Source organism: Colossoma macropomum, unplaced genomic scaffold (assembly GCF_904425465.1).
Source record: "Colossoma macropomum unplaced genomic scaffold, Colossoma_macropomum, whole genome shotgun sequence".
NCBI lineage: Eukaryota > Metazoa > Chordata > Actinopteri > Characiformes > Serrasalmidae > Colossoma > Colossoma macropomum.
Window position 1 is genome coordinate 5,935,999 of NW_023494798.1, and position 12,954 is coordinate 5,948,952.

Sequence of the window (12,954 nt, forward strand, 5' to 3'; positions counted from 1 at the left end):
CAGGATTCAACACATCAGGCAGTCCACTCTACCTGAGCAGTGGAATTACGGGCCAACTGAACAGAATCCTGCCGACTGTGTTTCAAGATCTGTCTCTGCATCTCAGTTTCAAAGCACAACCTGGCTTACAGGATCATCCTTTCTCCACTATCCATAAAAAGTGCCCTCAGTGGACCCAGCAATATTTAACCTTGTTGACCCAGAAAATTATTTGGATGTTCGAAATGAGGTAAAGGTCTTATCCACTCACATGCAAAGCCAGTTAGGATCAGGACGATTCAACCTGTTCGCTAACTGGTCTCACTATTTTGCACAGCCATCAAATACCAGAGGTTGCACAGGTTGGCATTTCTGTTGTGGACAAAGAAACAAACCCTGTTATTGTTTCAAGCTGTTCACATATCAAAACTCCACTTCTTAGGCACCATCATGAGAATGTGCAACATCAATGGAGGCACTTCACTGATAATGAAGGGGTTGTCAGGGCAAGTGGGTTGTGGATTGTTGGTGCAAAAAGACGCATCAGCAGCAAAATTCGAAGATGCGTAAAAGGTCGCATGCTGAGAGGCAGGGTGGAGGTGCAGCAAACTGTAAGGTATAGAAGCAGGGCTAAGGAAAAGCAGAGTGTGACTGTATGCTGGATAACTGAAAAAGCCTAGGAATTCAAGAGGGAAGTCAACATATGTTTAATTGACTACAGCAAAAGCCTTAGACTGTGCCAACCACATAAAATTATAGAATGTGCACAGAAGAACTGCACTATCAGAGCATTGCATCATTCTAATTAGGAATCTCTACACTGATAAACAAGTCATGGTCAGAACAGAAAATGTACTGATGTTGGAAATTTCAGTACTATGACAATACTAAAGCAGTGTCCAAAACAGAAAAAAGTATGCACCAAATTTAAGGTGTCTGACATGGTCATTTTAAAAGCTGCACTAAGTAAGTTATGGTGATTAGAAGGCCTCTCTTGTGGAAATGTGTAATTGCAAGCAAAGTGTGGAAGAACAGCGAGTATTTTATACTTATCATGAAAGTGAATATGTTCACCAGTATAATGTTTAATGTGCATTTGTGAGCAAAACCGTGAGCCAGACTTTCTTTCTGAGGCAATGCTAAATGGCACAAATACATAAAGACATATGATGTGGTTGGAAAAAATCCTGCGAAATCCAACTCAACAACTTTGACTTTTGAAGTACTATTTCTGGTGTTAGAAGGTGACTTGCAGCAGCACATGGACATCAGATGCCAGCATGTTTTTTTTTTTCTCTCCTAACATAGTAATGCTTCTCCCTTGGATTCTAACACACAAATCTAATATACAACTACTTTAAATAATGTATGGATCAAATTACTGGAGCTTGAGAAATTCCAAACAGGCACAGGCTCACTGGACAGGAGAGGATCTGACACAAGAGTGTGTCCAGAAAAACTGCTTAGCACAGAAGGCTAGTAGTGTTGCATGGGAGGCAGTAGGAGAAAAAAAAACAAAAAAACAAGAATGCACCAAAAACAATATAAAGGTAAAACAGGCAAAAAAGATAATGAATTCAACTTCTTTCACATTAGTGCTGCTAACATTTGAAAGCCACACCTCCTTTCACTGTGGCATGTCAGTGTAACATTACTGTAGAGGATTTGCATTTCCGTATAAATACCACAAAAACTTGCTGTCTAACCAGCTGAAACATCCATCCTTGCACACACTCAATCATTATCTCTACTCATAACTTGAATGGGTGGATGGAGTCTATCTTTAATCTCTTGCATCTAGTAATGGTCATCATCAATGTTTTCAGAACAAATGGGACTTTTTGTAGCCTGCAAGGAGAAACTGTTTATCCACAACTTTCAAAGGATGGTGACATCATAGTTGGAGGGATTTTTCCCTTCCACAGGACTTGGGAAATCACAGATATGTCCTATATGGTCAAGCCATCACCACTGAAATGTGTGAGGTAAGCAGCAAGACAAGGTGAGATTTTTATACAATGAATGAATAGGTACTATTTTAAGCACCTAAATTATACAGTATTAAGTAGGGTTCAACATCGTGTCCTTAATCATATTTGAATATCTTTTTTTCCCTAATCCAGTCTTGATTTCAGAGCAATGCAGTATTCACAAACCATTATTTTTGCAATAGAAGAGATCAACAACAGTTCTTCTTTACTCCCTGGAGTCTCACTGGGCTACAAGATCTATGACACATGCAGTTCCAGGGCTATGGGGGTTAGAATGGCTCTGGCACTTGTTAATGGAAATGAGAACTCAATACTGGATGAACACTGCACAAAGCCAGCACAGCCACAAGCCATAATTGGCGAGACATATTCATCAGTGTCAATGGCTATCGCAAAGACTATTGGACCTTTCAGCATTCCCTTAGTAAGCATTAAATCATTTTTTATTAATATTATTACTCTTAGGTAAAACAATTTCTGAAGTTACCTTTAATCCTAAATGGAATGCATATCTGGCATAAAGAATATAATTGAACATAATCCTACAGACCTGTGTGAATCTGTTTATAGATCAGTCATGATTCCACCTGTGAGTGTCTCAGTGACAAAAGAATATATCCCACATTTTTGCGCACTGTTTCCAGCGATTACTATCTAAGCAGAGCACTGGCAGAGATGGTCAAGCAGTTTGGCTGGACGTGGGTGGGTGCAATCAGAAGAGATGATGATTATGGTAACAGTGGGATGGCTGCATTTACTGAAGCTGCAGAAAAGTTGGGCGTTTGTTTAGAATATTCCCTTCCATTTTTTACAACATATTCACAAGAAAAAGTGCTGAGAATAATCCAGCAGATCAAAAGCTCTACTTCTCGAGTGATTGTGGCGTTTGTTGCATATTGGGACTTGGAGATTTTGCTCGATGTATTTTATCAGCACAACATTACAGGATACCAGTGGGTGGGAACTGCAGCTTGGATCGCTGATTCAACTGTAGCCAGACTGGATAAGCACAAAATTCTGCAAGGAGCCATAGGGCTAACTATACCCAAAGCAACAGTGACGGGTCTGAAGGAATTCATTTTGGATATAAATCCACTGCAATCTACAGGCAGAGCCATTTTTACTGAATTCTGGGAGACTTTATTTAATTGCAAATATACAGTGCAGAATGACTCAAAAGATACAACATTGTGCACAGGACAGGAGAAACTGTCTGAAATGGACAACGAATTCACAGACATGACCATGATGCCCATTTTCAGTAATGCGTATAAAGCAGTATACACTATTGCCCATACACTGCACAACCTTCTGGGCTGCACGCAAACATGTCCTACAAAGAAGCAGCCTGATCCTCTCACTGTAAGTTAAAAATCTATTTAAATATGGATCTTAAAGTTTAAAGCGTCCGTATTTGTGTGTAGCACTAAGTCTGAAGCCAAATGCTGTACTTTTATTGATAATTAAGTGTTAAGCTGTTTTTACGATGTTGTAACTTAAACTTCATTCTATTTGGTCAGTTTCTAGAACATCTCAAAAGAGTGCGCTTTAAAACCAAAGAAGGCGAAGAGGTTTACTTTGATAAAAATGGTGACCCTCCATCTAAATATGATATAATAAACTTGCAAACTATTAAAGATCACCATGAGTTTGTCACTGTTGGATATTATGACTCTTCTTTCCCTGCTCACAATCGATTAGCAGTACAAATGCCGTCTATTGTGTGGGCACAAAATACAAGCCAGGTACCGGAATAGAACTGAACGTTGGTCTCAACAAAGCATGTATATGTTATATCAAGTTTGTAAATATGTGTAAATTATATGTTCTCTTAGGTTATTAAACATTTGCTTTGTTCATAGTTGCCCGTGTCTGTGTGCAGTGAGAGCTGCCCTCCAGGCACCAGGAAGGCTGTGCAGAAAGGACAGCCTATCTGCTGCTTTGACTGTATACCATGTGCTGAAGGAGAGATCAGTAATATGACAGGTACAAACATTCACAAAAGCTGAAAAGCTGATTGTTGGTACTACAGCTAATCAGACAATACTGTAGAATATTTGTGATAATTAAGTCTAAATTGCTTCCATTCTACAAGCTTTTCTCCATATTTTAAGAGATAGAAGACTAATGCAACATTATATGGAATACATTTACAGTTACTGTCTCTCTGCATTTCACCTTTTTTATTATGTATGTAATATATTTCTCTCTGACAGACTCGATTAAATGTGAACAATGCTACCAGGACTACTGGTCAAATCAACACAGGAATGAATGTGTAAAGAAGGAAATTGAATTCTTGTCATATGAGGAAACTATGGGAATTTTGCTAACAGCTGTTTCAATTGTTGGTGCCTTTATGACAATAATAATAGCAATCATATTCTTCAGATATAAAAATACCCCAATAGTCAAAGCCAACAATTCAGAGCTGAGCTTCTTATTGCTCTTCTCTCTGGCTCTGTGTTTCCTCTGTTCACTTACTTTCATTGGTCAGCCCTCTGAGTGGTCCTGTGTGCTGCGTCACACAGTGTTTGGGATCACCTTCGTCCTCTGCATCTCCTGTGTTCTGGGGAAAACAATAGTGGTGTTAATGGCCTTCAGAGCTACACTTCCAGGCAGTAATGTCATGAAATGGTTTGGGCCTCCACAGCAGAGACTCAGTGTTCTCACCTTCACTCTCATACAGGTCCTAATTTGTGTGCTTTGGTTAACAACATCCCCTCCTTTCCCGTTCAAAAATCTAAAGCACTACAAGGAAAAGATCATTCTAGAATGCCAGTTAGGTTCAGCTATAGGTTTCTGGGCTGTGCTGGGTTATATAGGATTATTGGCCCTACTTTGCTTTGTTTTAGCTTTTTTGGCTCGGAAACTGCCTGATAAGTTTAACGAAGCCAAGTTCATCACATTCAGCATGCTCATATTCTGTGCAGTCTGGATCACCTTCATCCCAGCTTATGTCAGCTCTCCTGGAAAATTCACTGTAGCTGTGGAAATATTTGCCATTTTGGCTTCAAGCTTTGGTTTGTTATTCTGTATCTTTTTTCCAAAGTGTTACGTAATCATAATGAAACCAGAAAAAAACACAAAAAAACAAATTATGAATAAAGTGAGTTGAATGTTCATGGCTAATATGCCTAAATATAAAGCACATGACCCTTTAAATTCTATTATTAGTAAGTTAATGTTTTAAATCATATCATAAAAGGGAATATTAAAGAATGAACATGACTGAATCTCTCAGATGTGCTGATTCAAACCTCTCTCATTGATTCAAACAGAATCAATTAGAGAGGTTTGAACTGAACGTTTTAGAGAAACGTAAGTTGATAGTCCTAGGAACCAGGGGTCATAAATATTTACATGAATTTGAGAATTTCCTAGAATTTTGTATGCCCCTTTTGGCTTCAATGACAGCATGCACTCAAGCTGGCATTACCTCTGATAAGTAGACCAAAGCTATATAAGAACCGTCAGAAGAGAAGCTTCAATACAAGAGAGATAAGATTAAAATAAAAGTCAGACCTTTTCGTACAAAGGCCATTGATAAACAAAGTGCAGAATCTTGAATATTTCTTTTCTTTTTCTAAATTTTACTTGTCATAGCTTTGCTTGTTTTAAATTTGTATTGTGCTATTGTTTATTTGCAAGTTTAAATGAATGAAATCCCAGATTTTCAATGTGGTCTTTGGACACCATTCTAGATTTTTCTTTTTTGTAAAAATCTGTACATTCTACACTTTTGAAATATGTTTCATTAAAGTACTTTTTTTTCCTTTTATCCAGAAGAACTGTTGTAATGTGCAGGAAATGTATATCCACTTTCTTCCACCTACTTGAAACTTGCTTATTTATCCTAGAAACATTTAGCCAATTAACATATAGCAGCTATATTTAGCTAAATGAAATCAGCAACTATTACCAAAAGCAAAGGCTGTGTTTGAATACCAAACACTGTCGAGGGACATGAAAGGGAGGCGGACGTCAGCTGCCAGAGAGCAGAAGAAGATGATGATGGCCATGAGAGCTACAAAGGCAGAACAAAAGTCATGAACTCTGCCACCCAGGCCCTGCCTCCTGTTCCACAGCAAAGCCGCTCGGCCACACCTCATGTTCAACCGTTTGACCAGGCGGCTGAGCCGGGGAGAAGGCGTCTTGGCCGATAGGTCTGGAGACCTTTTAGACTAACATTTCGAGTTAGTGCTAATGGACCACCTCATCAAACCCTTTTAAACAACCTGAGGAGACTTTAGACCTAACCACAGTAAATTCTGGATATGAACCAAGTTTATCACTTGGGAATTCCACTTCTCTCTTCTCCACAAAGATCAAACAGAGATAAAAAAAGGCCAAGATGGCACTACTGCTCACGCTGAGTTGAGATGCTAATGGACCACCTCACAAATTCCCTTTGCAGTAAAACCAATCAACAATGCAACTTCTTTTCACCTGAGCATTGTTTAGTGATGTTATTGCTGATAAAAACTAACTTTGAAATTATGTCCTTCTTTAGAAATCTCATTTCTTTGTCTTAGTAGTCACATTCCTTTTATAAGTAGAATGGCTGGAAATTCCAAGTAGCTTTATGTAAACATGGTGTGGAATTAGGATACTTTAATAATCTGTAAGCTCAATAGTGTTCTGGTAACCATTACTAAGGGAGCAGTAATGTTTTTGTATATGAAATTGTATGCTTATCTTTTACTTGAGTGGAATCTTTGTGAAGTTTTGTGAAATTGCCTCAATGGCGAATCTGAGCAGGGCCACAGCCAAAGAAATTGTATATTCTTTTGAAATTGAGTGCAAAAACCCTTTTCCCTGCCTTAGCTCCACCCACAAAAGTTAGTTTCTTTAAAACCAGTGAAACAGTCACCTCCTTCCAACCTATAGGCAGAAGCTCAAGTGTGCCAAATGTGTAGTCAGCTCTGTGAAGAATTGGACCACCAAGGCTAAAGAAAGGCTTCAGGACTGCATGGAATTAACAGATTGGAGTGTGTTTGAGGACGCTACAAGCAGCCTGGATGAATATACGGTTACTGTGACATCCTACATCAGCTTTTGTGAAGACACCTGTGTTCCCACCAGGACTCGCATTAAACATAACAATGACAAGCCCTGGTTTAATGCCAAACTGAAACAGTTGTGCCAGTCTAAAAAGCAGCGTATAGGAGTGGAGATCGGGCTCTGTACAATCAGGCTAGGAACACACTCAACAAAGAAATCAGAGCTGCAAAGAAGAGCTACCCAAACAAGCTGAGTAGTATGATGTCCACAAATGAGCCATCAACCGTCTGGAAGTGCCTGCAGAACATCACCAGCTACAAAAGGACAGACAATGGGTTGTCGCCAGCTGGCTGAAAGGCTTAACACCTTTTACTGCAGGTTTGAAAAGCACAGCTCCAAGCATCCATTCAGCACAGATTCACACTCTTGTCACTCAGCCACCTATTCAGCCTGCCCTGAAGATCTGCGAGAAGGACGTGCATCAACTCTTCAGGAGACAAAAAGTGAGGAAAGCACCAGGACCAGATGGTGTATCATCCTCCTGTCCGAGGACCTGCGCCAAACCAGCTTGCGCCAGTGTTTACAATGCTCTTCAACACATCACTGGAACTGTGTGTCGTACCTCCCAGCTTCAAACACTCCACCATAATACCAGTTCCAAAGAAAGCAACCATCACAGGATTGAACAACTTCAGAGCTGTTGCTTTGACCTCTGTAGTCATAAAATCCTTTGAGAAACTGGTGCTCACCCATATGAAGAACATCAGAGATCCTCTGGTAGACCCCCTGCAGTTTGCATACCAGGCAAACAGGTCAGTGGACGAGGCAGTGAACATGGGACTCCATCTTATTCTCCAACAGCTTGAACACCTAGGAACTTATGCAAGAATTATGTTCTTGGACTTCAGCTCAGCCTTTAATACAATAATCCAAGGACAGCTACACAAACTGCTCCAACTCAGCATGCCAACCTCCACCTGCGAGTGGATCACCAACTTCCTCACTAGCAGAGAGCAGCAGGTGAGATTGGGAAAGTTCACCTTAAACACCCAGATGATCAGTACGGGCACTCCACAGGGTTGTGTCTCTCACCATTGCTCTTCTCACTGTACACTAATGACTGTACCTCCAGGGACCCTTCAGTCAAAATCTTGAAGTATGTAGATGACACTACAGTCACTGGTCTCATCCTAGATGGTGATGAGTCTGCTTACAGATGGGTTGTTGATCAGGTGGTTCTTTGGAGCAGCCACAACAACCTGCTGCTGAATACAGGGAAAACAATGGAGATGACAGTAGACTTCAGGAGGAGGCCTCCAACCCCCCCACCACTCACCATCCTGGAAAGAACTGTGATGGCAGTGGAGTCTTGCAAGTTCCCGGGCACAACAATCACCAGAGACCTGAAGTGGGACAGTAACATCAGCTACATCAAGAGAGCCCAGCAGAGGATATGATTCCTGTGTCGGCTGAGGGAGTTCAACCTGCCCCAGGAGCTGAGGTGTGGTTCTACACAGCCATCATAGAGTTCGTCATCACCACGTCCATCACAGTGTGGGGTAGCTCAGCCACCAAGCATGACCTCCACAAACTGCAGCGCATCATCAGGTCTGCAGAGAGGATAATTGGTGTTAAGCTGCCCACACTGCTGGAACTGCATGCCTCCAGAACCAGGAAGCATGCAGAGAAGATCTCCACTGACTCGTCACACCCTGGCCACCACCCATTCCAACTCCTTCCCTCAGGCTGGCGCTTCAGCCAGATGAGGATCAGGACATCCAGGCTACAGAGGAGCTTCTTCCCACAAGCCATCACTCTCTTGAACAGTTAAAATATTACACATAAAAATATTCCAGCTTCTAAACTGCACTTCTAAATATGCTGGTAAATATTATCACACTCAACAGTCCATCCTCTGAAACTACTGTCTCAGGCCACAGTTTCTTCTAGCATCTCACTTACCTGCCTTATTACCCCACTTATCTGTCTGTTACCTCACTTACCTGCCTTATTACCCCACTTATCTGTCTGTTACCTCACTTACCTGCCTTATTACCCCACTTATCTGACTGTTACCTCACTTATCCCTTTCTTTGCCACTATACACTCTTTAATTGCTGCTGCACTCAGCACTTTAACTTATGACACATACTTTGCACATTGTAAGGTTTACAGGTATGACTGTGTGTATGTGTGTGTGTGTATGAGTGAGTGATGGTAGGAATGCATGTTTTATTTTATTTTATTTTATTTTATTTACTACATGTAAATGTTTGTCTGATACTGTGCATTGTGAGCTCCTGTAACCAAAACCAAATTCCTTGTATGTGCAAGCATACCTGGCCAATAAAGCTTGATTCTGATTCTGATTATAGAAAAGTGAAAGCAGTCTCACCTTGCCAGGAGCATGAACCAAGGTGCGAGGCCTAGGAGTTCCCACTGAGCTTCTGCTAAATCACAAAACAAAGTAAATATTAGGAATTCAAAACAAAAATAGAAGGGATAAAATAAGAATCTCTTACCCTCACACAAAGTGACACAAAAAGAAGAGCTTCAAAAGGCATAGAAACAACTTGAGAACAACTTGAGAAGTAATACAGAAAATTCTGGCTTAGTGTGGAGATACGCTATATTGCCAAAAGTATTCACTCACCCATCCAAATCATAGAATTCAGGTGTTCCAATCACTTCCATGGCCACAGGTGTATAAAACCAAGCACCTAGGCCTGCAGACTGCTTCTACAAACCTTTATGAAAGAATGAGTTGCTCTCAGGAGCTCAGTGAATTCCAGTGTGGTACCGTGATAGGATGCCACCTGTGCAACAAGTCCAGTCATGAAATTTCCTCACTACTAAATATTCCACAGTCAACTGTCAGTGGTATTATAACAAAATGGAAGCGATTGGGAACGACAGCAACTTAGCCACAAAGTGGTCGGCCACGTAAAATGACAGAGCGGGGTCAGCAGACGCTGAGGTGCATAGTGCGCAGAGGTCACCAACTTTCTGCAGAGTCCATCGCTACAGACCTCCAAACTTCATGTGGCCTTCAGATTAGCTCAAGAACAGTGCATAGAGAGCTTCATGGAATGGGTTTCCATAGCTGAGCAGCTGCATCCAAGCCTTACATCACCAAGCGCAATGCAAAGCATCGAATGCTGTGGGGACATGGTCTCTGGAGTGACGAATCACGCTTCTCCATCTGGCAATCCGATGGACGAGTCTGGGTCTGGCGGTTGCCAGGAGACGGTACTTGACTGACTGCATTCTGCCAAGTGTAAAGTTTGGTGGAGGGGGATTATGGGGTTGTTTTTTAGGAGGTGGGCTCGGCCCCTTAGTTCCAGTGAAAGGAACTCTTAATGCTTCAGCAGACCAAGAGATTTTGGACAATTTCATGCTCCCAATTTTGTGGGAACAGTTTGGGGATGGCCCCTTCCTCTTCCAACCTGACTGCGCACCAGTGCACAAAGCAAGGTCCATAAAGACATGGATGAGCGAGTTTGGTGTGGAAGAACTTGACTGGCCTGCACAGAGTCCTGACCTCAACCCGACAGAACACCTTTGGGATGAATTAAAGCGGGGACTGCGAGCCAGGCCTTCTCGTCCAACATCAGTGTCTGACCTCACAAATGCGCTTCTGAAAGAATGGTCAAAAATTCCCATAAACACACTGCTAAACCTTGTGGAAAGCCTTCCCAGAAGAGTGGAAGCTGTTATAGCTGCAAAGGGTGGGCCGACATCGTATTAAACCCTATGGATTAAGAATGGGACATCACTCAAATTCATATGCGTGTGAAGGCAGACGAGTGAATACTTTTGGCAATATAGTGTATGTGCATGCAAAAGGTGAACCCAAGACAGTGCACTGAGCATGTGTATATATACATGGTGATGGGGGTGTGCACTTTCTCTTGCTTCCTGAAATCCACTATGAGCTCCTTGGTCTTGTCGACATTGAGAGAGAGGTTGTTCTCCTGGCACCATTGTATCAGGAAGCTGATCTCCTCTCTGTAGGCCTCCTCGTTATCATTGGAGAGCAGGCCCACAATCGTGGTGTCATCAACAGTGAGAAACAGATCTATGAAAATCGCTCACTGTTACCAGTGGAAACAAGTTACTACTCTAAGGAGCATATCACAGTCAAAATGAGAGTTAAATCCATGAATGTGACTACTTTTAGAAGATTATAATGATGATCTGTTAGTATGAATATGAGAAGATTTCATTGTATTGTGAGTCAGGTGAAACAATGCCTATGATTAAACAGTTTGAGGCTGTGCAGGCACCAGCATCATCAGAAGGGTGAGTGGCATGCAGATGAATTTTTCTGCACAGTACTGGACAGCACTTGAGTACATAACAGAAAAATTCTACACCCAACTCCAAGAAATAATTAATGGAGTGGACAAGAAAGACATAATGAAAGTACAAGGTGACCGGAATGCAAAAGTTGGAAAGGACTCGCTAATAGACAGGATACAATTCTGTGGTTGCTCTTGCAATGACACCACCAACAACAGATGGTTACGCCTCCTAGAGTTTGCCAGCTAAAACAATATGGTCCTGGCCAACACGCTTGGCAAACACAAACCCTCACGATGCTGGACATGGCATGCACCTGACAGAACCCACCACAGTCAGATTGACTATATCCTGGTGCAGCATCAATTCCAGTCTGGCAACAACAGACTGAAAACAACGACATTTCCTGGTCCAGACATTGGAAGTGACCATGACCTTGTTATCATGAACCAGGCCGAAATTCAACCTTGACAGACTGAAGGATCCTTTCATCTGCAAATCTTTCCAGGTGAAAATTGGTGGCAAGTTTGCCCAACTGCTGGCACTTGATAAATAAACTGAAGTTACAGTGTTACAAAGTTACAGCTACAGTTATGGGGTTGTTTTTCAGGGGTTGGCCTAGGCCCCTTAGTTCAAGAGAAGGGAAATCCTAATGCTTCAGCATACCAAGAGATCTTGGACAATTGTTTGCTTCTAAGGTTCGCATGGTTGAGTAAGTTTGGTGTGGAAGAACTTGACTGGCCTGCACAGAGCCCTGATCTCAACCCCATCAAACACAGGAATAAATAATGCTAAATAAGCACTTTGCTTAATGAACTTATTAAGTGAGAAAGCGAGAACAAGTTCCATGGCATAATCATAACAAAAATTAAATTTCCACTGTATACCCCTACCTGATTGTTATTTGTTTTAAGCAACAGACCAACAAATTTTAGTCTTTTTTTTTTTTTTTTAATTTTTACCCGATTTTCTCCCCAATTTAGTCGTCTCCAATTCCACCCGCTAGTTAGGACTCCCCCAATCACACGATGCTATCAATGCTAGGAGGGTGAAGGCTAACACAGGCTTCCTCCGAGACCTGTGAAGCCAACCACCGCTTCTTTTCGAACTGCCGCTCACGCAACGTCATTGGACAGCCGAACGCGCTCGGAGGAAAGCGCCAACCGCCAGATCTGTTACGTCAGCTAACAGACGCCTGCGCTGACTAGCATCGCGCTGAGTGATGGGGGGAGAAGGAGGGGCCATCCCACCCACCCAGAGAGAGCGAAGCCAATTGTGCTCTCTCAGACTCCCGGCTACGGATGGCTGTAGCATCACCAGGGATCGAACTCGCGATCTCCTGATGACAGGGCCAACGCTTAGATGGTTGCGCCACTCGGGAGCCCAAATTTTAGTCTTTTACATATTCATTTTAAGTGGGAGTGTTCGGACATTTGGAAATTTGACTAAAATTGTTGGTCAAGCAAAAAAGGATAACATAATAATAAGTATCAACACTTAAAAATAAAAACTTCAAGGAAAAGGAAAAAATGACAAATAAAAAAAAAGAAAGCACCAAAAAAATCAAAGGTAAAACAGGCTAAATAGATACTGAGGTCAATGTCTTTCAGATCAGTGTGGCTCACTTTTGAAAGTCACACCTCCTTTTACTGTGGCCCAGTAGTATAATATTACCATG

General features: G+C 41.8%; 1 pseudogene; it reads left to right on the forward strand.

Annotated features, from left to right (window-relative positions):
* Window positions 1–1,749: 1,749 nt before the first annotated feature.
* On the forward strand, window positions 1,750–6,136 carry LOC118818481 (annotated as a pseudogene).
* Window positions 6,137–12,954: the final 6,818 nt, after the last annotated feature.